Here is a 25,337-nt window from a genome sequence, read left to right on the forward strand (position 1 = left end):
CTGGTGAAGAGATGAGTGTTGGAACATTGTATGTGAAAGGATAACTTGTCGGCATTGTATGTAAAAGGATAACTTGTTGGCACTGTAGTCCCAGAGGTTGAATGACTGCCTGGCAGTTGGTAGGCACTCAAAAAATGTGTGTCCAATGACTGAATACTAAATAAGAATAAGAGTCTCATGTAATTTTTTATTTGTTTTGGGGCACATTCAGCAGTGCTCAGGGTTCTCTCTTGGCTCTGTGCTCATGGGTCACTCCTGGCAGGGCTAAGAGGCCATATGTGGTGCTGGGGGTCAAAACTAAGTAAGATTCATGAAAGGCAAGGCCTTACCCATTATATTTCAGTCCTTTTATATAATTCCTTAATCTTAGTTCTGATCGATAACTTCATATGGACAGTAATGTAAGCATTTCATAGATAATTCAATTCTCTATGAGTACTTTTTAAATACTAAATAAATGATACTTCAGTTATGCATCTGTGAGATTACAATTTTTCCTAAAAGCAGGTACTGCTTTATTCACTTTCATATATTGGGAGCCTAGTGCAGTGTCTGAAATATAATAGGTTCTAAAAGTATGTTGGCGGTTGAATATTAATCAATATTCAAAATATCTAAATATCAGCTAAATATAAATATCTAAATATCAGCTTTGAGCTTAAGTAGCAATGATATTAAAATGTCTAATGGTAATCCCTCTTCACAAGAGATTTAAAACCTCTTGTGAAATGAGAGGGATGGGGTATAAAATTAGAATATAGAAAACAATAAAGCATTTTATTTATAAGAAGAATTCAACAGCATATGGATAATTCCAGGAATTGAGGGAAAAGAAAACAATAAATGCTCTTAGTGATACTTTAGGCGATTCTTGCTTATGCTCCCTTCATCATTGTTCTCCACTTGTTTACGTAATGAAGACATTTCCTACGAAGAATTCTAGGTTTCACAAGTAACCATTTCATTCCATTTCTTTCATTAGAACTTTCATAGGATTAGAGCCAAGAATATTATTCAGTGGTGGAACATCTACCTTGCAGGTATGAGGCCCTGCATTTGACCCCCAGCACTGAGAAGGAGGAGAGATTTTTCCTAAGTAGAGAGAGATTTAGGGGAGATGGCATGGTGGGGGTTATTGTTTTCCGCCAAAGAACCACAATGATTTACTGCACCCTCGTTCTCTCGATATATCCCCACCAAGGATACATTCCAACCCCCCATTTGTGATGGTTGTTGTGGGGCTCACCCCTGGCAGCGTTGGGGGTCCAGAGTTACATCTGGTGATGCTGGGGGGTGCAAGGCAAGCAACCTCCACGGCCCCGCACGTGCAAGGCCTGTGCTCTGCCTTAAGCCACATCCCTGCTCCCCGCCGCAGGGGCCTCCACCGCGTTCCTTCTTAAATGACTCTATACTCGCGGCTTCATCGTAATAGTAGGTGACAGGTCAACGCGGTCTAGTCACGCATTGTACCAAGGGGCCGAGCGCATACCCTCATAGAGAGAACGAATGCAGCTCCAGAGCCGTCCTGGGAGACGTGGAAGCAGGGACGCGCCCTGTGCCCGGGGTTTAGGGAGTGCTGGACCAACCGGCCAGGACCGCGCCTTCAGCGGCGACCGGGGCCCCCGGGCAGCCGCCCGAGGGTAGATGTCGCTCGTGTGCGCCAGGGGGCGCCTCCCCTCAGGCTCCGCGCGGTCGAGCGCGCTGCGGCCTCCGCCTCTGCCAGCTGCTGCGGTCCCGCTGCCCGGCGCGGCGGCCGTGGGGTCTGCGGAGCCTCCGACTGCAGAGCGAGCGCGGCCGGCCTTGCCCCAGGCGGGCGGGAGCAGGGCCGGGGGCCCGCGCGAAGGCGGCGATGCTCCGCCAGGCGCATGGCGACGCCGCAGGCCCTGCCCAGATACGCGTGTGTGGCGGCGCCCGGCTTCCTTCAGGTGGCTCCTGTGGCGCACGGCCTCGCCACAGCCCGCGCCCGGCGGTGGCCGCCCGCCTGCGTGGCCGCGGCGACGTGCCCGGCGCGACGTGTGTGTGCTGAACTGCGCTCCGGGCGCGGCGCCTCCCGGGGTCCTCGGGGTGGCGACAGGTGAGCGAGCAGCCCGTGGGGCCCGCGGGAAGGGGGGCTCCCGGCCGGGGTCTCGCCGGGCCGCAGCGGCTGCTCTGCGAGCGCCTCCCTCCCCCGCCCCCCGCCTCCAAGACGCGCTGCGGCGCGGGAACGCTGGGCCCGGCAGGTGAGTGGACAGGGGTGGCGAGGGGGAGCGTCAGGGAGGCCCCCGCCGGCGCCCTTCCGGGTGGCAGCGGACCCCGGAGAGCTCCCCGTGCTCCCTGGGGCGCCCCCGTGTCTATACTGGGACGCTGGTGCTGTGGGCCCGCTCCATGAATTCATGCGCGGGTGACAGAGGAACTTAGGCAGATTGGCACGGTCTTTGCATATGGACACGAATGCCGCGGAGTAGGGGGCCGGAGACTCCCTTGTGGACCCGGAGAAGGGCCCCCAACCGGCCACTGGCCACACAAAGAACGTGGAGGCGCGCCGCTCTGGTCTCCGGGATGCTGGGCCAGACTTTTAAGAAAGAGCCCGAAAGGACACAACAAGAACTATTCCCGCCAGATGGCTCTGTGGGTGCCACTGTCACTCGTGAAGCCAGAGAACGAGCAGGTTACTGGCAGAGAAAAAGGACCCCCAGGTGGCTGCCCCCTCCACTGTTGCTCTTCACCAGGGAGATTGAACCCAGTGGGTCAGGGATTCATCGCTTCTAGATTCTGTCAGAGGACTTAGACCACTGCGAGGCAAGTCAGGCCTGTTTCTTCAGGAATGGGTGGCAGCTGGAAATGCAGGGATCACCGATGGGGTGGCAGTGACACAGGGGACAGTTTCCTCTTTACCACCTCCTACCTTCCAGGACGAAAGCTCCTATAAGGTACTAGCTCAGGTGGTGATACTAGGACAACTTGAGGACCCCAGACTACCTATGTTGTTTATCCTACACTACCTTTCAGGTAAATATTTACTGAGCATAGTTCAACCCTTAAGAACCTATGGTTGGTAGAGGAAACATAACTATAAACAAAAAAATACAGGGCTGCATGATACATACCACATACATTGGAGAGATGTACTAATGAGGAGGATAAATAAATTCCATCAAGAAACTTCACAAAGGAGATGCTGATGAACCCAGATTCATGAGGGATAAATAGAATTCAAAGGACAAGGAGAGAAATGCATTATGTAAAAGCAGCCACAAAGCTGCATTCCAAAAGGGGTTAGGTCCCTGGACAAACCACTCTGTGTATTTCCTCCCTAAAACATTTTATGAATACCACCTTTGAAGAAAAAGCAACAAAAGCCTTGAAGAAATAGAAACAAAACAAAAATTGTATCAGATTTTGGGATGCAGAAGATGAAGTCCAACTAGTCTTGGCTATGTTTTAAGTCCTTCTGTATGAACATATGTATACATGTTTTTATCACTGATAAGCCAGCATTAAAATCATGATACTATTAACTGAAACAGTTATCTATATAAACTTTTTCTAGATTGCACTTTTGCATAAAGCAAAGTACATAAATAAACTTTTAAATTTCATTTGAAGCAAGATAGGCCTCAAATTTAGGATGCGGTGTGGTTGAGCTACACTTGGTGGTTCTCAGGCTTTGGCTCTGAACTTAGAAATCACTTTTGGCAGTGCATGGGGCACCATGTTTGGTCCTGGGAAACAAACTGAGGTCAGCTACATGAGGCAAGTACCTTAATGCCTGTACAATTTCCTGCTTTAGGGCACAAATTTAGAAACACTAAAAAATTCTTTCCTCAACCTTCTAAGTCTCATGTAGTAAAATATTCCAATTTCTCATATAGTAAAGCATTCCAATTAATTCCAATATCCTAATTAAGATTGGTTATACACATATGTACAAAAAATGGAGAGAAAGAAATAGAATTATATTTACTACTATTTTCTTTGGTCTAGGCCGGAGTATATAAATCAACTATGACTGTACCACTATTGTTTAGCACTGTTAGATACAGTGAAGTATTCAAGCATATATAAACATAGTTGCCATGGCTACTCATGTAAAAATCAGAAAATATTTTTCCTCATGTATATATTGTGCTTATGGGACAGTAAGTTTAACCAAACGTTTTGATTTCAAGAAGTTAAAGGTTCAACTCAATAGAGAATATTCGCATGAACACTTAGAAGTAACACAGGAAGATGAAAAAGAAGTCTTAAGCTATGCAGGAAAGACTATAGGTGTCATCTGTGTTCTGAGAATGGAAGCAGTATTAATGGGATTTGCAACCTTCAAATTGCCATCTCCTGGCCACAAATATTTCTTTAAAAAACAATATTTTGTGAAAATTTATTAAAGAAAACTTTTGAAAGAAAAATTTATTTTTTTTGAAAGAATAAATTTAAGAAAAATTCATCTCCTTTTTGAAGGTTCTTTCAAATCTTTATCTAGAATCACCAAGAAAAAATAACTCAAATAAAATCAGAAATAAAAGAGATGTTACAACTAATACCACAAAATACAAAAGATCATAAGAAACTACAATGAATAAATTGTCAAATGCAAAAAATTGGACAACCTCGAAGAAATCGATAAATTCCTAGGAGGGACTGATAAATACCTAACAAGATTGAATCACGATGGAATAGAACATATGAACAGACCAATTACTAGTAAGGAAATTGAACCAGTAATTTAAAAAGAAAATGTTAATAATTTTTAAAAACCAACAAGTAGAAGTCCATCATCAAACAACTTCACTGATGAATTCTACCAAACATTCAAAGAAGATTTAATACCAGTTCTTTTAAAACTCTTCCCAAAAATAAAAGAGGAGAAAATAATTTTGTTTGTTTATATGTTTGTGTGGTGTGAGGGATAAGGCCCTCATATATAGGAAGCATTTGCTCTATTGCTGAGCTACATCTCTGGCAAAAACAAAACTAAACAAAACTCTCCTAAATTCATTTTCTGAGACCACCATTTCCCTGATACCAAGTACATAAAGAACATCATAAGAAAAGAAAATTACAGAACCAGGGATATAATTCAAGAATAAAGCAGTGGCTTTACAAGTATGAGGTGCTGGGTTCAATGCTCAGCAGGAAAAAGGGAAAGAAAGAAAGAAAGAAAGAAAGAAAGAAAGAAAGAAAGAAAGAAAGAAAGAGAAAGAAAGGGGAAGGAAGGAAGGAAGGAAGGAAGGAAGGAAGGAAGGAAGGAAGGAAGAGGGACTGGAGGTAGGCCACTTGCCTTCCATATAGCCAACTTGGGTTCCATACCCAGAATCCCATATGGTCCCATGAGTACTGCCAGGTGTGGTTCCCTCAAGAAATGAAAGAGAGGAAGGGAGGAAGGAAGGAAGGAAGGAAGGAAGGAAGGAAGGAAGGAAGGAAGGAAGGAAGGAAGAAGAGAATTATATGCCATGATCAAGTGGGTTCTAGTTGAGTGATGCAAGGATGATGTACCTACAAATCCATAAAATGATGTCATGGTAACAAAAGAAAGGATAAAGACCATATAAGTAGATAAAAAACAACAAATCCCAACATCCACTTATGAGAAAAACTCATAATAATGCCATAACAAATGCTGTATGCTAAGCCAATAGCCAGCATCACATTAAATTGTGAGAACTGAAAATCTTTTCTCTAAGATTAGGAACAAGCCCACTCTCACCACTTATAGTCAGCATAGCATTGAAAGTCCTAGTCTAAGTAATTAGACAAGAAAAATTAAGGCATTAGAGTTGGAAAGGTACAAGTAAAACTTATTATTTTCAGTTGACATTATATACAGAACCTTAAGGATCCCACCAAAAAAAAATTAGAACTAAAAAGTGAATTCAGGAAAGTTGCAAGATAAAAATACACACTTAATAAGTAAATAAATAAATGCACAAAAATATCTGTTGTATTTCTATACACTACTGAGGACTATAAGGAGGAAAATTTAAGAAAACAGTAAAATACCTTAAAATAATTTTAAGGAGGTGAAGAATTTGACTGTAAACGTTGAGAAATTGGTAAAAGAAATTGAAGAAGAAAGAAACGATATCTCATGGACATATAGATTATAATTAATGTTGTTCGAATATCTATAGCAACCCAAAACAATCTACAGATTTACAGCAATCCTATAAGAATTCCAATGGCATTTTTCAAAGAAATTGAACAGTCATAAAATATATATGGAACCAAAAAGAATCTTAAGTAGTTATAGCCATCTTGTTGTCAAAAATAGCTAGAGAAATCATGTTTTTTTATTTCAAACTATATTACAAAACTATGATAATAAAATACAGTACAGATGGCATTAAAAACATATATCAATGGAACATAATGATATTTGTATACATGGTCAATTAATCTATGAATAAAAAAGTAAAAAATATACAATGGGGATATGAATCTCTTAAAAAATGGTGCTGGGAAATTGGACAACCATATGCAAAAAGTAAAACTCACTATTAGATTGTACACACACAAAAAATGGGAGCGGGGCCGGAGCAATAGCATAGCGGGTAGGGTGTTTGCCTTGCACGTGGCCAACCTGAGTTCAATCCCCGGCATCCCATATGGTCCCCCAAGCACCGCCAGGAGTAATTCCTGAGTGCAGAGCCAGTAATAACCCCTGAGCATCGCTGGGTGTGACCCAAAAAGCAAAAAAAAAAAAAAAAAAAAAAAAAAAATGGGAGGGAGCCACATCTGGCAGTGTTTGGGACTTACTCCTGACTCTTAGGACAAAGTCCTGGAGGAACTTGTGGGAATTTGTCATGCTGGAGATAGAACCTGTCATCCCTGTGCAAGGCAAATGCCTTACCCACTGTACTAGCTCTCTGGTCTTGTATACAAAACTTAAGTCAAAATGAATTCAAGATTTAAATTTAAGATCTAAAATAATCAAACAAGGGGCTGGCGCAATAGCACAAAGGCTAGGGCATTTGCCTTCCATGAGGCCGACCCAGGTTCAATTCCCAGCATCCCATCTGGTCCCCTGATCACTGTCAGAGGTAATTTTTGAGTGCAGAGCCAGGAGTTACCCTGTGCATCACTGAGTGTGACCCAAATAGCAAAAAATAAAATAAAATAAGATAGTCAAATTACTAGAAGAAAACATTGGCAATAACTTTCTTTACATAGTTTGGTGGTAATTTTAGAAATTTCATACTAAAAGTAAATCAACAAAAGCTCAAAATAAACATGTGAAATTACAATCTAAACAGCTTCTGCACAGCCAAAGAAACCATCCATGAAATGAAAAAGTGATTTACTGAATGGCAAAAAAAAATTGTAAATTATATGTTGATAAGGAGCTAAATCCAAACTACATAAAAAAAAACTATACTACTTAAAAGAATTAGTATATGATAGTCATACAATTTAAAAGAAAAACATTTAAATAACTCATTTTCTATGGTAAAAGGGCTGTGGAGACAGTTCTAGCTGGATTATATGCTTCGTGTGCAAGAGTCCCAAATTTGATCCTCAGAGCTGCATGGTCCCTAGAGCACCTCTGGAAGTAACCCAGTCTCTAGCCTGTAAATATATTTGAGCACCACTGGGTGTGGCCTCCAAACAAAAAGTATAACAAAAATATTGGTGGAAGATCTGAATAAAAATGTTTCTAAAGATTTCATACAGGTATGCCTGGGGGTGATGGCTCTGTGGCTAAAATGTGCCTGCCTTGCAATTGAAGTTCTGAATTAAATGTGATCCCCCAGCCTCTACCACAACTAAAGATATTCCAGCCCTGCAGGCAACTCCAGTAAGCACCAATACCAGAATGTGTTTAAGCACTACAGATAAATGAATACGATTCCCACAGAGCACATGTGCAGGTACTGCAAATGAAGACTGTGTAACACCTAAAAAGCACCACAAAACTGTGATCTCCCTTCATGGCAACGAAGGGAAGGGATGGGGGAAGGAGGAGAGAGGAAGACATGTAGTTGGTCAATAAATATACAAGAAGACAATATTAACTGGAGGTATAGATTAATGGTAGAACACTTTCTTCACATGTTTGAGACCCTGGGTTAAATCCCCAACACTGCCAAAATTAAAATTAAACACTCTTTTATCATTAATCATCAGAGAAATGCAAATCAAAACCAGAATGAAATATCACCTCACATCTGTTAGAATGTCTATTACTTTAAAAACAACAGTAAGGGGCCAGGGAGATAGTACAAGGGTTAAGTTATATACCTTGTATGTGCCTGACTTGGGTTAGATCCTTAGTATTCCAAGCATCAGTAGGTGCAGCCCTGGAGGCCCTTTGTACAGTACCAGTTGGTTCCTGTGATCCCTGGCAGGCACCGCAGTACCTGAGCAGCACCGCATCCTTGGGCCCTAACTTACAATTGCTTTGCCTAGCTGCCCATGAATCACTAGGAATGACCCTGGGTCCCTGAGCATCATTTGGGTACTCTCTGCTCGCCCCCACCCCTGTCACCCCACTCCCCACAAATAAAGATAATAAATATTACCAACAAGGTGCTGGAAAATAAACCACTGTATACTCTTCGTGGGAATGTAAGTTTGTTCAGTCATTATGTAAGTTCCTTTAAAAATTAAAAGTAAAACTACCATATGACCCAGCATTTCCATTTCTATGTATTTATCTGAATAAAATAAAAACATTAGCTCAAAATGATATATACTCCTATATCTATTGTAGCATTTTCCACAATAGCAAAAATATCCAAACAATCAAAATGTCCACTGCTGAATGAATAAATGAAGAAGCTGTGTTCTGTATATGCAAAAAAAATGCAGCCTTGAGGACCATATGGGATGGCGGGATTGAAGCCGGGTCAGCTGTGTGCAAGGCAAGCTCCCTACCCACTGTATTCTTGCTCTGACCCCAGTTGAAGGTTAATAAACAAAACAAACTAATTTTTCATTGTACCAAAGAAAGCTGAGGAACAGTGAGAAACAAAATAAGGCCCCACAATACACTGTGGGTGCTTTTAAAAAAATGCAGCCTTTACAAAAATAATTAAATCTTGCCATTTGTAACAACATGGATTAAATTTGAGGGTATTATATAAGTGAAGTAAGCCTATAGAGAAAAACAAATGCTCTATGACCTCACTAATATCTAAAAGAAGAAGAAGCAATATGGAAATAGAGAAAGGAAGGAAACTTAGTCACTTATATTCAACTATATTCAACCAATTATTGTTAATAGAGTAATTTGGGAAAAGAAAAATCAGAGACATTCATCATGCCACATACGCAAGAAAAACTTTAACTGTTATTGTATGTGTATGTGAGTGTATGTTTGTGTGTATGGTACCCACACACTGAGAAATCAAACTGAGGACCTCACACAAGAAAGACAAGTGCTTAGCCACATCCTCAGCTCTTTCATAAGAAAAACTCTAAATGAATGACTTAAAACCAAAATAGAATAAAGTTATACAAGTTCTATTTTTAAAATGAATGAATTCTTCTTTAATCTCTGTGTAGAGAAAAGCACTGTAGCTATACTTTCAAATACAGAGACAAGAAAAATAAAATAAATTTGACTATATAAATGTAAAAATATTTTGTTGTTTTTTTGGATTTGTTTTGGGATCACATCCAGTAGTGCTCAGGAATTACTCTTGACTCTGAACTCAGGGATGTCTGCTGGCTTGGGAAATCATATCAGGTGCTAGGAATAAACCCAGATTGGCTGCACACAAGGTAAGTGTCATAACCACTGTACTATCTCCGGCCCTCCACAAAGAAAAATGGCTTATTTGACAGAATATCATCAACTAGTCAAAATACAAATTAGAATATAATGTTTATAATATGCATCACAGATAAAGCTTATTTTTTGTAAAAACTTGCCAAGGGCCAGAGAGACAGCTCAAAGAGTTGAGCATTTGTATGTGGGAGGCCTAAGTTTGACCTCTGGCACCTGATGATCCCTTGAGCACTGCCAAGAGCAGCCCCTAAGTGCTGATCAGGGAATAGCCCCAAGTACTATGGGGTGTGACCAAAAAGCAATAAAATTAACTCTTCAAAATGAAAAAAAAGTATATTTATTGATAGTTTTAATGAAAAGAAAATTAACAAATATATAGATGAAAAGATATGTTTTAAGCATACAAAAGATGTTCAAGTTCATAATAGCTGTAAATCATTGTCTTAGTGAAATTTTTAAATTGGTTTTGCAAAAATATCAAAACTTGGAAACATACTGGTGAGCATATAGAAAAATGATACTCTCATACATTGAACAAATGAGTAAATGTCTTGCTATTTTTGGGAATGAAGACTCTCACTAAGGAAGAAGAACCATGTAAGTATGGAATGAGGAAAGCAAGAAACTTGGAATGTCTCTAAGTACAGACTCATGGAATTAGAGAAAATGGTGCAACTCTTGATTTTTAAAATATGAATATATCCTAGTTCTGGATGTTCAAAGGTTTAAGAAGCAAAAACAACTCAATAGCAATGGACAGGCCTACTGCCCAAACCTTGTTTTCTAATCCTATTCCCCACTATTGCAATATGGGCTCCTTTGATAAATGACTGACTCTAGTTGTTTTCTCCTTGCTGGGCAAAGTAGATCTAACTAGAGCCAGAATAAGTAATACCAGAGTGTAAGTGGTAAAAATGAACAAAGCATGTTGCAAGTACCCAGAGACAAGGCTCCCACTGACCAAATATGACACAATTAGAGCATCAAACTCAGTTGTTTTTTTAAAAAAAGTAATGAATAATAAGCCATTGAAAAACAGCAATCCATAAGTGAATATCGTCAGTAGATAGACAAACAGACAGATAAATGGGGGAAAGAGAGACCTCAGGGTAGAATTCTGAGGGCTCACAGCCAGCTTATCCATTAGGCACATTGTCTAATTTTCATTGCCCATGAAAATGTTTTAGATTTTATTTCTTATAAAAGAAATCACAACCCCTGAGCACAGAGACAGGAGTAGTCCCTGAGCACTGCTGGGTTTGGCTCACACCCCCCAAAATAACAAATCAAAAGATAAATACATTTAATAATTATCCAACCTGGATTTTGTTCATTTTGGCACCAACAGTCAAAATCTAAAATATTTTTTATGTACTGAGAGATCCATAAAGGTAAAAGAGCACAAGACTTATGAAAACTAAAAATGCATCCCTAGCTCATTGGAAACTCATCCTTTTGTAACTTCATTGTAAAGACTAGGTCAAGCAAGAATCATCAATAGATGCTAAATCTAAGGGAAATCTTCCTTGAGGAAAGGGTGTTTGCATGGTCTTAAAATACCTCCCTCCCACAATTCTTTTTACTTGCAAGGAAGAAAAGAGTTGATTATATAGTTGAGAAACCAAGCACCCCCTTGACTGAGAGATCAAAGTTAATATTTATGAGGGAAAGTGCTTGCCTTATATGCACTTGATCTTGGTTCAATCTCTAACCCTGAATGTGGTCCCCTGAGCTCCACTAGAAGTCACTCCTGAGCACAGCTAGGAATGACCCCAAAAGAAAAAAAAAATGACTGCGAGGAACAAGTTATTATCATGTGTCTCCAGATGTAATATACTGAGAAGGCAACAACAGCATCTATGAAGTATTTCTGCACTAAGTAAATAAATTAATCAAGAGGACACATCTGATAAACAGTGAAGTGTTCTATTTTTTACAAAAGTCAGGAGTGTAGAGGCTCTATAGCCTTAAAAAATGTTTATGTCAAAAAAAAATACTCTCAATAAAAGTCTAGGAATATCCCAGGTTGAAAGCAGTTAAATAGGCATGACAACTAAATGCTTTGCATGATCCTATCCTGTACTCGTGTACTTGAAGAGGTGGGGGGAGGGTTGGGAATCTATAAAAGACATGAATAGATTCATTTTAAAATGTATTTGGGGAGAAGCATGCTGAAACTAGCCTATAGACCAAACATGATTGCTACTCGATACCTCTTTTGCAAACCACAACATCCAAAAGGAGAGAGAGAACAAAAGGGAATACCCTGCCACAGAGGCAGGGTGGGAGGGATGGGGGGTGGGAGGGATACTGGGATTAGTGGTGGTGGAGAATGGGCACTGGTGAAGGGATGGGTGTTTGATCATTGTACAATTGAAACCCAAGCACAAAAATTTGTAAATCTACAACTGTACCTCATGGTGTTTCATTAACAAAATTTTTTTTAAAAAATGTAAATGATGGAGAATGGGCACCGGTGGAGGGATGGGTACTGGATCATTGTATAACTGAAACCCAAGCACAAAAATTTGTAAGTCTACAACTGTACCTCATGGTGTTTCACTAACAAAAATTTTAAAAAATAAAAAATAAATTAAAAAAATAGAAAAATGTATTTGTACAGTAATTAAAGTATTATGCCAATACAAATTTATAAAGTTGAAAACTCTCCCTCAGAAATGTTTGCCAGAGTATATTAGTATGAAGAAGTTAATTTCAAATGGTTTATTAAAATTGTGGCAGGAAATCCAGAAAGGGCCTCAAAGGGCTGGAGCCCATGTTCTACATGAGGAAGCCCAGCGTTCTATTCCTGACACCAACCTGGGAGTATCCTCAAAGCTCTGCTGGGTGTGGCCCAACCCCCACAGCTGCCATCTCATGTGAGAGAAATGAGGTAAAAAAGGGAAGAAAGAGAATGAGAGAAATGGGATAAAATGATAACACAGGTAATTTTTTTGTTAAGGATATATCAGTTTTCCTTATTGTACTTTAATTTTTTTTGAATGTCAATATTTTTCTTTTCTTTTTCTTTCTTTCTTTTTTTTTTTTTTTTTATAAATTTATTAAGTCACCATGAGAGCAGTTACAAAGCTTTCAGGTTTAAGTCTCAGTCATACAATGATGAAACACCCGTCCCTTCACCAGTGACCATTTTCCACCACCAAAACCCCCAGTATATCCCCCATTTGTTTTCTATTACTTGTTATAAATAACATATGATGTCACGGGCCGCAGTGGTGGCTGCGCAATTTTGGAATTCTGAAATTTTAACAGTTAAATCTGGAGGGATTTCTTCCAAAACCTGCTGGGTTTCGAGATTTGTTTCTGACTCTCTGGGATCATGGCCATTAAGCAGTTTGATCAGGAACCAGAGAGGCCTTGCCTCCAATTTATATAGCTGAGCAGGAGGTGTTTAGTGGGCGTGTCTCCCACATACCTAACTTTTGGCCGTTTACTTTTTTGGTAAACTTGGCCCCAAGTTATTGGGGTCTGGTCAAAGGCACAGCAGCAATTTGGGGGTATCTAGATGTTTGAAGGCGCCATCAGGCTGCTGATGCACTCACCTCACAGGTACAAATTGACCTGCTGGCGGCACCATACCCCATTGTACTTTAATTTTTGTAACTTTTTAGAAGTTTGGGATTTTTCAAATATATTTTTTATGTACAAAGTAGAAAAACAGTGTATCACATAGATATATAACTCATACTGTATGCATGACAGAGCTGAATTTGTCAGTTATAAAAGTGTCCCATCTTATTACATAATCTTTAAACCTGTTATTTTAAATATCTGCATAACATTCTATCAGATGGATACCTTCGAGTTTACTGAACTGCGTTTTATTATAAAATAATTAGATTGTTTTCAGTTTTTCCTAATATAAACCATGTTCATAATAGTTAAGCTTAAGAGCTATAGAACAGTGGGTGGAGAGAGAGTGCTGTGGGTAGGGCATTTGTCTTGCACATGGCCAACTTGGTTTCCTGGGTTTAATCCCTGGCACCCCATCTGGCCCCCAGGGATGATCTCTGAGTTAAGAGCCAGGAGTAAGTCCTGAGCACCACCAGGTGTGGAAAAAATAAAAAAGCTACAGAATAATGTTATTTGCATTCAAATACCATCTGGTTGGTTTTTGCTTGCGAGGTGTGTGTGTGTGTGGGGGGGGGTTGCTTTTCTTGTTTGGAGACCACACCCAGAGGTGCTCAAGAGCAACTCCCAGAATGTTGCTCAAGGGTTACCTCCAGCAGGGCTGGTGACCATGTTGTACCAAGAGACGGAACCTGGGCCTCCCACATGCAAAACACATGTACTAGCCCTTTGAGCTGTCTCCTAGCCCCTCAGTTGTTTTCCACTAATTGTGTAGCCTTGAGTAAGTTGCTCATCTTTCTAAACTTGTTTTCTCAGATCATGCCTAATAGTATTCATAGGTTTTTGTATTCAAATATTATCATGTAAATAACTTACAATGATGTCTGTAACAGTGATATTTCAGCAAATATTAACTATCTGTATAATTTTTGTGCATTCAAATTTTTCCACTTAGAGAATGTTAACGTTCTGCAATATTAATAGTTTAACATAATATCAATGCTGATATTTATATATAAATAATGTATAATATAGACATGAGAATGGAAATATTTGGAACAATTGAAAGCAATGGTTTTATAAAGTAAAAGTAAAGTAAAGGCCCTCCCGTTGATCATTGATTTGCTCCAGCGGGCCCAGTAACATCTCCATTGGAGACTTTGTTGTTACTGTGTTTGGCATATCGAATATGTCACGGGGAGCTTGCCAGGGAATGGTTTTATAATCTTTTTTAAATTTAAAATATGTGTGGAGCTAGAGAGATATTACAGCAGGTAAGGTGTTTGCTTTCCACACTGCTGACCCAGATGCTATTCCCAGTAACACATATGGTCCCCAAAGCCCTAATAGGACTGTTCCCTGAGCACTGCCAGGTGTGGTCCAAAATAAAAATGTTCGTCTAACAAACAAACCACATTTCTTGCTATCCTAATTTCATACCACTAGGTGGCAGCACGACCAATTAATTGGCAAAATTAATTCAAATAGGTGATTTTTCTAATTCAGATTTACAAAATTTCAGTGTAAAAAAGAGGATTCTTTGAAAATAGAATGAATCATATCTATGATTTGTGTGAACCTGTTGAGGTATATCTATCCTAAAACCTTACGAGATATTATGTCTGCTGGAGAGTCATTTCCACCACCCACCTTAAAAAAAAAAACACCCTTTTCTCCTTCAACTTTTCCATCTCATTATATGAAACTAACACCATCCACTTAGCTGCTGAAGTCAGAAACAAAAATGTGGCTTTTTTGTTGTGGATTTCCAATTTTTTAATATTGTGGTAAAAAGGGAATGTAATCCAGATGATGGCAATTCTTTTGCTCTTGAGACTGATCTGCAAGTGTAATTTTGAATTATCCATGTAGATTTAAGAGGAACATGTACCGTCCATAGTATGAAAGGTTCTGGTTATATGCGGCTGGAGCGATAGCACTGCAGGTAGGGCATTTGCCTTGCATGCGGCTGACCCAGGATGGATTTCCAGCATCCCATATGGTCCCCTGAGCACTGCCAGGAGTAATTCCTGAGTGCAGAACCAGGAGTAACCCCTGTGCATCTCCGGGTGTGACTCAAAAAGAAAAAAAAAAAGAAGTTTCTGGTTATATTCATGAAACCAGCCTTGTGAACTATGTTGTTCTGTTTGTTGATTGTCTGTTTTGGGGGGAGCCACACCTGGCATATTCAGGCCTTACTCTTGGGTCTGTGCTCAGGAGTGACTTCCAGCTATATTCGGGGGAACATGTGTAGTGCTGGTGATTCCTACCAGGCAAGCATCTTAACCTCTGCACTATCTCTGGCTCCAACTATGTTGTTCATATCTTCTACATCAGTATCAAAAAATTTTTTTACAGATTTTTACTTTTTGTAGATAGTGGAGAGTAAAAGAACTCTTGTTGAAATTAAAGAGTTGTTAATGTCTTTCAATTCTGTCAATGACATTTTTGTTTTATATCTATTAAAGGGGTTGGAGCAATAGAACAGTGGGTAGGGCGTTTGCCTTGCATGCGGTCAACCCGGCCGACCCAGGTTCGATTCCTCCGCCCCTCTTGGAGAGCCCAGCAAGCTACTGAGAGTATCTTGCCTGCCCGGCAAAGCCTGGTAAGCTCCCCGTGATATAGTTGATATGCCAAACACAGTAACAAGTGTCACAATGGAGAAGTTACTGGGCCCGCTTGAGCAAATGGATGAACAATGGGAGGACAGTGACAATGATCTATTAAAGACAGTATAAATTACATATAGACTCAAAATTGCTAAATATATTTAGTAAATTATTTTTTCATTTAAAAAAATTTGTTCTACTGGCTGAAGAGATAGACAGGGGTAGAGCACTTGCTTTGCACGTGACTGACCCAGGTTAGATCCCTAGCACTGTACATAGGGTTCCCCCAAGCCCCACCAGGAGTTACCCCTGAGCACAGAGCCAGAAGTTATCCCGGAGCACAGTCAGGTGTGGTCCTAAACAAAAAAAAAACAAATTAATAAAATAAAAAATATATAAAACACGGTATATATATTTTTAAGGTTGTTTATATATATATTTTTAAGGTTTCCACCTTAAAGTCTATTTTGCCTGGGCATTAATATTATCACATTCTGTGGATATTTGCCCATCAACTATTTTCCATTTATTTGCTTTCAACCTTTCCATGCCTTTATATATATACATATATATATATTTTTTATGTAGGAGTGTTGCTATTTATTCAGCCACTGATTAGCTGATTGAATTGGGCATGAACTCCACCTTACTTTTTTTTCATAATTTTATTTTTTCTTCTTATATTTATCTATTGAATAACTGTGGGAAAAGCTACAAAGTTTCCATGTTTACAGTCATACAATGATCAGTCATACAATGATCAAACACCTTTCCCTTCACCAGTACTCATTTTTCACAACCAAGAACACCAATATACCCCCCTCCACTCCTCCCAATGCCTGTGAGGCAGATGATTTCTACTTAACTCTTCTCTATATTAAGTACATTCATTATTTTGACAAAAGATGCACCATTATTGTTCAGAATTCCACCCCCCTCCCAACAATCAGAATTGCTGAAAAGGCATTGTGAAATACTTAGTTTTCTATAGTTGGTTATGAGAATCATATAATGATTTTAGATTTCTGCAAAGAGCCAGATAATTATGAGATTGGTTTCTGTGCATCTGGTATTATGGCTGTGCCAGAGAGCCACTCATGGGGGGGCAACTCGTGACCTCGGTAGGGCGTGAAGGACGAGCCGGTACCGCCCCCCTTCCCATGAGACTGCAGTTGCCCCATTACCACTCATACCTCATACCGCTCATTACCGGCTCATACCTGGCTTTCCAATAGGCTCTGAAGCAGCGACCACCTTTCTGCCGAGGGGGGGGGGAGGGGAGAGGGGAAGGTGGAATGGAGCAACACCCTTTCCCTCCCGGGGAGGCATGGTGCCGTAGTTTAATGCATGGTTCATTCACTTTTCTGCTGCAAGTTGCCGGGCTCTGAATTAAGTTCTTTTTCCTCTGGATCCATGGCTGTGCCGGAGAGCCATTCGTGGGGGGCAACTCGTGACCTCGTAGGGCATGAAGGACAAGCCAGTACCGCCCCACTTCCCGTGAGACTGCAGTTACCCCGTCACCGCCAGCCATACCTGGCTTTCCAATAAACTCTGAGACAGCGGCCACCTTGTATGTGGTCCGGATGCATTTCTGCCAAAAGCTGCTGGGTTTCGAGATTTGTTTCTGAGTCTCTGGGATCATAGCCATTAAGCAGCTTGATCAGGAGCCAGTGAGGCCGTTTGTAGGTGGGGTGGTGACTTGGGGTTTCGTTGGGATGGGGAGGAAAGGGCCGGTTCCACCCCCATCTGGTGAGGCCCCACGTGTCTCGTCACTGCAGCCCCAAACCTTACTGTCCAGTGGCCTCTAGAGGATGGCGGTCACCATCCATGCCTTTATATTTTAACTGTGTCTATGTTAAGAAGTATATATGTCGTTATTATTATCTAATATGAGCAGCTCTGATTTTAACTGATGTTCGAACTATTTGAATATTAAAGCTATTGAAATATTTGTACACATTCTATAATTCTATGAATTAAAGACATTTTTATAATGGTGTTTTTATTCCTTTTCTTTCTAAGCTCTTTCATTTTCTAAATAAAAATTTATTAGTGAAACACCATGAGGTACAGTTGTAGACTTACAAATTTTTGTGCTTGGGTTTCAATTATACAATGGTCTAGTACCCATCCTTCCACCAGTGCCCATTTTCCACCACCACTGATCCCAGTATCCCTCCCACCCCTCATCCCCTCATCCCACCCTGATTCTGTGGCAGGGCATTCCCTTTTGTTCTCTCTCTCTCCTTTTGGGTGCTGTGGTTTGCAAAAGAGGCATTGAGTGGCAGTCATATTCGGTCTATAGTCTACTTTCAGCATGCATCTCCCATCCTGGGAGGATCCTCCCAACATCCTTTATTTGGTGCTCCCTTCTCTATCTGAGCTGCCTTTCCCCCTAGCATGTGCAACTGGCCTCCAAACCATGGAGTGAACCTCCTGGTACTTATCTTGGCTATTCTTGGGTGTTAGTCTCCTATTTTGTTACTTTATGTTCCCCAGATGAATGCGATCTTCCTATATCTGTCCCTCTCTTTCTGATTCATTTCGCTTAGCATGATATTTTCCATGTAATACCACTTGTATGTTAATTTCATGACTTCATCTTTTCTAACAGCTACATAGTACTCCATTGTGTGGATGTACCAAAGTTTCTTTAACCTCTAAGCTCTTTCAATGCCTCTCTTTGGATTGATCTGTTTGAGTTAGTCGTCTTTTTTTTTTAAACCTCTTTTGGTTTAGAAACTGCATTTTAATCCTTCTGTTAATTATCCTTACATTTTAACTCATGCAGTATGAAAATTTTCTTTTGCCCCTTCTATAAATTATCCCCCCATAATTCTCTATAACAACACTTTGTTTATTTTCTTCATGTAGTTATCATGTATCAAATTACATATTTAAATGCGTTTGCTTATTTAGTACCTACCTCTCTGGTTCTGTAAGAATGGCGATGGGGATGAAAAAGCAAAAGTGAATGAGGCACATTTTTAATAAAGGATTTGTACATTCAATTAGATTGAGAGAGCAAATAGAAGAAAAAGTAAATTATAACTCTAAGGTTTCTCCTTTGGAAGACTGTTAAGAATGGAGATGCTAAGGTAAAGGTAAAGGTAAAGGCCCTCCTGTTGATCGTCGATTTGCTCGAGTGGGCCCAGTAACGTCTCCATTGGAGACTTTGTTGTTACTGTGTCTGGCATATCGAAGATATCGAGATGCTAAGGCAGGAAAAATAGTAGAGTGAGTAGAATGTTTGCCTTGCACAAAGTCAACCAAGGGTTCAATCCTCAACACCCTCTATGGCCCCCTGGGTGATCCCTAAGTGAAGAGCCAGGAGTAAGCCCTAAGCACCTCTGGGTGTGTCCCTGCCAACCCCCAAAAATGAATGGAGATGCCAATGACAGAAATAAAATAATTGTGAAAATAATTCCATTTAAATAAAATTGAGAAAAAAGTTACTCTTGCTTAGGAATAATAGTTTATGGTAATAGTAGGCCATCTATGTGAAGACATCACGTAGACAAACAGAATTATGGTGGCATAGGGTCAGCATTAAAGATGTAGTTTGGCTGAAGAGCATTCAAAGGGCTAATCGTAGAAAACCCAGCTGGGTTCAATGCCCTAAACTACAGTGGTCCCCCAACACCACTGGGAGCAATTTACAAGCACTATCAGGTGTAGTTCCCCCCCTCCAGGGCCCCATGTAGTTTGAGAAATAACTTACATATTTTCATTCCCATCAATTTAATATTAAATTTTAATTGAGTTGTTCCAAATAAGAGTATTATAAGGAACACATAGCAGGAAAGAGCTAGGCTCTGAGGGTGGTGGGCATAAAGCCATATAAAACTACAAGATGAATAGGGATATATTAGAGGGGAAAAGAAATGAGTGGTTCTGACCAGAGCAATAGGATAGCGGTAGGGCATTTACCTTGCACGTGCTGATCCAGGTTCAATACCCGGCACCCTATATAGTCCCTTTCTCAGGAGTAATTGCTTAGTGCAGAACCAGGAGTAACCCCTGAGCACCGCCGGGTGTGACACTGTCCCCAAATAAAAGAAATTAGATATTGAAACATGTATATAAATGTTTTTAAAGCAAGGAAAAAGAAGTGTTCAGATATTCCTACTTTTTCTAAGGACAAATTGTCTACCCAACCTTTTAATTTTTTTTCAATTTCATCAAAGTATAATTTACATTAAGTAAAATCACCCTTTTAAAGCATTAAGTTCCTGTTTTGTGTTTTTGTTTGTTTTAACAAATTCACTCAACATCAATACAGTGTTTCATCTGAAGAGTTCCCTCACCTCTTTGTATTTCCCCTATCCTCAGTCCCCTGGTTGCAACTAATTGAATTTCCGTTCCCATAGTTTTCACTTTTTCAAATATCATATAAATGATACCATGCATTATGTAGACTTTTGAGTCTGGCTTCTTTAACAGAGAATAATGCTTTTGAGTTATTTGTGTTGTTGCTTGGACTAGAAAGAAGTTGTTTTTTTTTTTGGACCACACCCAGTGGTACCATGGCTTACTTCTGGCTCTTCTCTTAGGAATCATTCCTGGCAATGCTCAGGGGGCCATATAGGGTGCAGAAAATCTAATCCTGGTTGGCCACATGCAAGATAAGCATCCTATCTGGCCCCAAGTTGTTTCTTTTTATTACTGAACAGTATTCCATAGTAGAGATGTGCCACAATTTGTTTAATCAATTGGTAAATATTTAGAATGTTTACAGCTTAGAAAAATGCCAACAAAACTGATGATTAATATTTCCATAGAGTTTTATGGGGTTTTTATGGGGTAGTGTAAGTCTGCATTTCTCTTGGGTAGATGTCTAGGACTAGGATTGTTGAGTCATAGAGTAAATGCGCTATTGACTTTATAGAAAGTTGCCAAACTGATCTCCAGAGATTTCCCTATTATGTATTGCCACCAGCAATGGATGAGGGTTCCAGATACTCTTTTCCTCACCTGCATTTGGCATTATCAGTTGGCTATTATATTTTTGCACTTAGACTACTCTACTAGCTGCTACTAGCTGCTATTGTTTCCATTTGTATTTTCCTAATGACCAAGGATGACAAGCTTATTTTCATGTACTTACCCTCTGTGTATCTTCTTTTATAAAGTACATGTTCAAAATTTCCCTGGATTTTTTCCCCTTTTTTGGATTGCTTATTTTACTATTATTGAATTTGGAGAGTCTTTAACTTATTTTAGGTCACAATACTATATTAGATCTGCTTTTGCAAATGCTTAGTCCCAGTGTATGAAATGCTTAGTCCCATTGTCTTCCAACATTCTTTCTTTCTTATTTTTTTTGAGGGGAAGAGGGTCGAGTTTGGCCGCTTGGTGCTATCAGGGAATCTTGTAGGACTGGGAACAAACCCAAGACTCCGAGACTCCTGCATGCAGAGCTTGCCCTCCAAAACCTTTGTACCACACCCCCCTTATTTTTTTTGATGGGGCCACACCCAGCTTCTCTCAGGACTTTCTCCTGGCTCTGTGCTCATGGATCACTCCTGCCAGGGCTTGTGGAACCATATCCAACCCCAGGTGGGCTCTGTGTAAGGCAAGTGCCTTAACAGCTGTACTTTCTCAAGCCCCCATTCACCTTTAAATCATCTCACTCCTCAAACACCTTCAAAGAGCAGAATTTTGTATTTTGTTTTTGTTTTGGTGAGCGGGGGTCCACACCTAGTTGTGCTCATGGCTTATTAATGGCTTTGCGTCCAGGGATCATTCCTAGCAGTGCTCAGGGAACCATATGTTATGCTGGGAATCAAACCCAAGTTGGTCACATGCCAGGCAAGCACCTTACCCACTGAACTATCTCTCCAGCCCTCAAATAGCAGAATTTTACAAACATAATGTCTAGGGGTCAGAGAGATAGTATAGGAGTTAAGACATTTACCTTGCAGGGCTAGAGTGACAGTATAGTGGTAGGGCATTTGTCTTACATGGAGATGACCCAGGATTGGTTCCCAGCTCCCCATATAGCCCCCTGAGAACGCCAGAAGTGATCCTTGAGTGAAGAGCTAGGGGTAATTCTGGGTGTGCTCCACACACACACCCCCAAAACATATAACAAACATTTACCTTTCATGCAGCTATGATGGCCATGACTATGATGGCCTGAGCACTGCCAGGAATCACTTTTAAACTCAGTACCCGGAATAGCCTATGAGCACCACCCAGTGTGACTCCACCCAAGAAAAACATCATAAAATCTTTTATGTATTAAGCTTTCCTTTTCTACCAGACTTGAATTTACTCAGTAATTATTATCTTACTGAGTAAAATCTTACCATCTCTTTCTACCAATATTTCTCTGCATTCAATCATGTAACAGCACTTTTTGCAAAAATCCTCTTTTTTCTGGAGGGGAGAAAGCACACCTGGCAGTGTGGAGGTGACTCCTGGCTCCTTGCCCTCTTAAGAGACCTTGCAGTAGCCAGTTTCAGGTTCCCCTGCATGCCCTCAGCACTTTGAGTTTAGCAAAGCCTTTTCATTGCCTTACTGACCTTTCCCTATTGTCATCCCTTTCTCCCTGCCCTGCCAGATATTTGGAATGAAAGTTTCATAAGAAGTTTACTTATGATGATTAGTTTACTTATGATGATTAGCACAGCGGGTAGGGCGTTTGCCTTACAAGCGGCTAACATGGCCGACCCGAGTTCGATTCCTCCGCCCCTCTCGGAGAGCCCGGCAAGCTACCGAGAGTATTCGATATGCCAGACACAGTAACAACAAAGTCTCCAATGGAGACGTTACTGGGCCCGCTCGAGCAAATCGACGATCAACGGGAGGGCCTTTACCTTTACCTTAGTCTGAAATTTTGCTTCTATTCATTGCACCATATTACCAAAACTAACCTCTGGATGTCACTAGAAACCTCTTTGGTGTCCATTATAATAGTATCTTCTAGGCCCTAACTCTCTTCTATGTCCTTCCAATATTTTTTTTTCAACTGACTACTTTTAAGTTTCCCTAAAAGATGACTTAAGACTGTATAGCATCCCCTTAAGGATCACATTTTTGTATATTTGCCACACCTGCTGGTGCTCAGGTCTACTCTAGCCCCTCCATTAAGGTTTGCTTTCAGTTGTTAAATAATGGCATTTAAAGAAAATGTCAACTTTTGGGGGCTGGAGAGATAGCACAGCGGGTAGGGCGTTTGCCTTGCATGTGGCCAACCCGGGTTCAATTCCCAGCATCCCATATGGTCCCCTAAGCACCACCAGGAGTAACTCCTGAGTGCAGAGCCAGGAGTAACCCCTGTGCATCGCCGGGTGTCACCCAAAAAGAAAAAAAAAAAGAAAAGAAAAGAAAAATGTCAACTTTTTAAAACATAAATGATGAATGGGTTATTATCTTATTGAGTAAATTCAACATTTTTTTGGTCGGGACCCTTCCAAGCAGTTCTCAGGGACCCTGGGGCCATTCCCAGCCTTCCTTAGCTAGCTGAGTCAGCAGTTCCCTGTCAGGGACTTAGAACAAGCTGCTGCTGCACCTGTGATTTGGATGCCCCCCAAGGCCAGCCTCCAGGGCTATATCTTGCAAGGGAAAGTGTGTGGTGTCAGGGATCCAATGGGGGTCTTACACAAGCCCTAAGCCCTTTACTATCTCCAGGCACCAGCATTTTTTGTTCTGAATTTTAACTTGAGCAGAAAATGTAAAATAGGTGTTAAATACAGACAGGCAATTAATTTCCTTAAATAAGATGGATATAATTTTTTAAATTATATTTTGTGGCACCAGAAATTAAACCCAGTGCTTCACACATGCAAGGCAAGAAAAGCACTTGCCATATTTTTAATGATTTCATGATTTAAAAAAAATTCTTATTTACTTATTTATGTTTTGTTTGTGGGCCACACCCAGTGATGCTCAGAGGTTACTCTGGGCTCTTCATTCAGGAAATACTTTTGGTGTTGTTTGGAGGACCACATGGGATGCTGGGGATTGAATTCAGGTTAGCTGTTTCCAACAAACACCCTACCTGCTATACTCTCTCTTCAGCCCCGAGATCTTTTTTTTCCCTTAATCCCAATTTAAGGGACCAGAAACATATAACAAGCATTAAGGATCATGTGCCTTTCTCATGGCTGGCCACCATTTGGTCCCTGTCACTGCCAGGACTGACCCCGGAGCACAAGGTCAGCAGTGATCCCTGAGCACCAATGGATGTGACCCAGAATAAAAAATTCCAATTAAAAGTTTTCCAATGACATATCTTTCAACATAACCTGTGATGATTTTTTAAAAATAAATTCTAAATCTTTAGAGCCTAAGAGAATAAAATTTTAGTCTATTTTATTATAGTTTAATATATATGTTCATGAATTAGTTATTATATAGTAGGAAGAAATATGATCCAGGAGCTGGGAGGCAAGGGGGCATTGAAAGGGCTGGAGCCTTGAATGTGTGAGACCCTGAGTTTGATCCCTGGCACTACAGGGCTTCCTGAGCATTCCCAGGTAATCCTGATGGCCCCCAGCACCACTAGGCCCAAGTAACATCACATTGCCAGGACCTACCATTGAACTGTTTTGTCTTGTTGGCTGAGGATAACTAGGAGAGGCTCAAGGTCCCCTTGAGCATTACTTGGGAGCCAACTCCCAACTAAAAGTGAAATTATAAAGGCACCGCCAAGATTCAGTTGTGGGGCAGGATAAGTAGTACAGGGGATAGAGCATTTACCTTGCATACAGCCGATCCACATTAGATCCCTGGCATCCCATAAAGTCCCCTGAGCACCACCAGAAATAACTGCTGAGTGCAGAGTCAGCAATTATTATTGAATATTGTTGAGTGTGAACCAATAAGCCAAAAAATAAAAGAAAAAGAAAAAGAAAAAAAAGAAGATCCAATTTTGTTTTTATTTTTTATATTGAATCACAGTGAGATAAACAGTTACAAGGTTGTTCATGATTGGGCTTCAGTCATATAATGTCCAACACCCATCCTTTCACCAGTATACATTTCCCACCACCGATCTCCCCAGTCTCCCTCCCACCCCCCAAGCCCCATCTGTCCCTGTGACACTTTTTTTTCTCTTTCTCTCTCCCTCCCTCCTTCTTCCCTCCCCCCTCTCTTCTCTCTCTCTCTCTCTCTCTCTCCTCTCCTCTCCCTCTCTCTGTTTTCTTTTGGGCATTGTGGTTTGCAATACAGATACTGAAAAGTTATCATGTGTGTTCCTTTGGGCTGGAGCGATAGCACAGCAGGGAGGGTGTCTGCCTTGCACGCAGCCAACCGCGGGTTCGATTCCTCTGCCCTTCTCGGAGAGCCCGACAAGCTACTGAGAGTATCTCACCCGCACGCCAAAGCCTGGCAAGCTCCCTGTGACATATTCAATATGCCAAAAACAGTAACAACCAGTTTCACAATTTGTTGTGAGACGTTACTGGTGCCCTCTCAAGCAAATC

General features: G+C 40.7%; 1 protein-coding gene across 2 annotated transcripts in view; it reads left to right on the plus strand.

Annotated features, from left to right (window-relative positions):
• The first annotated feature begins 1,836 nt into the window (after nt 1-1,836).
• PURA (purine rich element binding protein A) overlaps nt 1,837-25,337 on the plus strand; it is an 89,787-nt gene continuing 66,286 nt past the window's right edge. For both annotated transcript variants that reach the window (XM_056124788.1, XM_056124789.1), the window contains exon 1: nt 1,837-2,074. The gene's annotated coding sequence lies outside the window, so the exon portion shown is untranslated. The remainder of the gene's footprint in view (nt 2,075-25,337) is intronic.

This window comes from Sorex fumeus, unplaced genomic scaffold (genome assembly GCF_029834395.1).
Source record: "Sorex fumeus unplaced genomic scaffold, SorFum_2.1 ptg000051l, whole genome shotgun sequence".
In the NCBI taxonomy this organism is placed as follows: Eukaryota; Metazoa; Chordata; class Mammalia; order Eulipotyphla; family Soricidae; genus Sorex; species Sorex fumeus.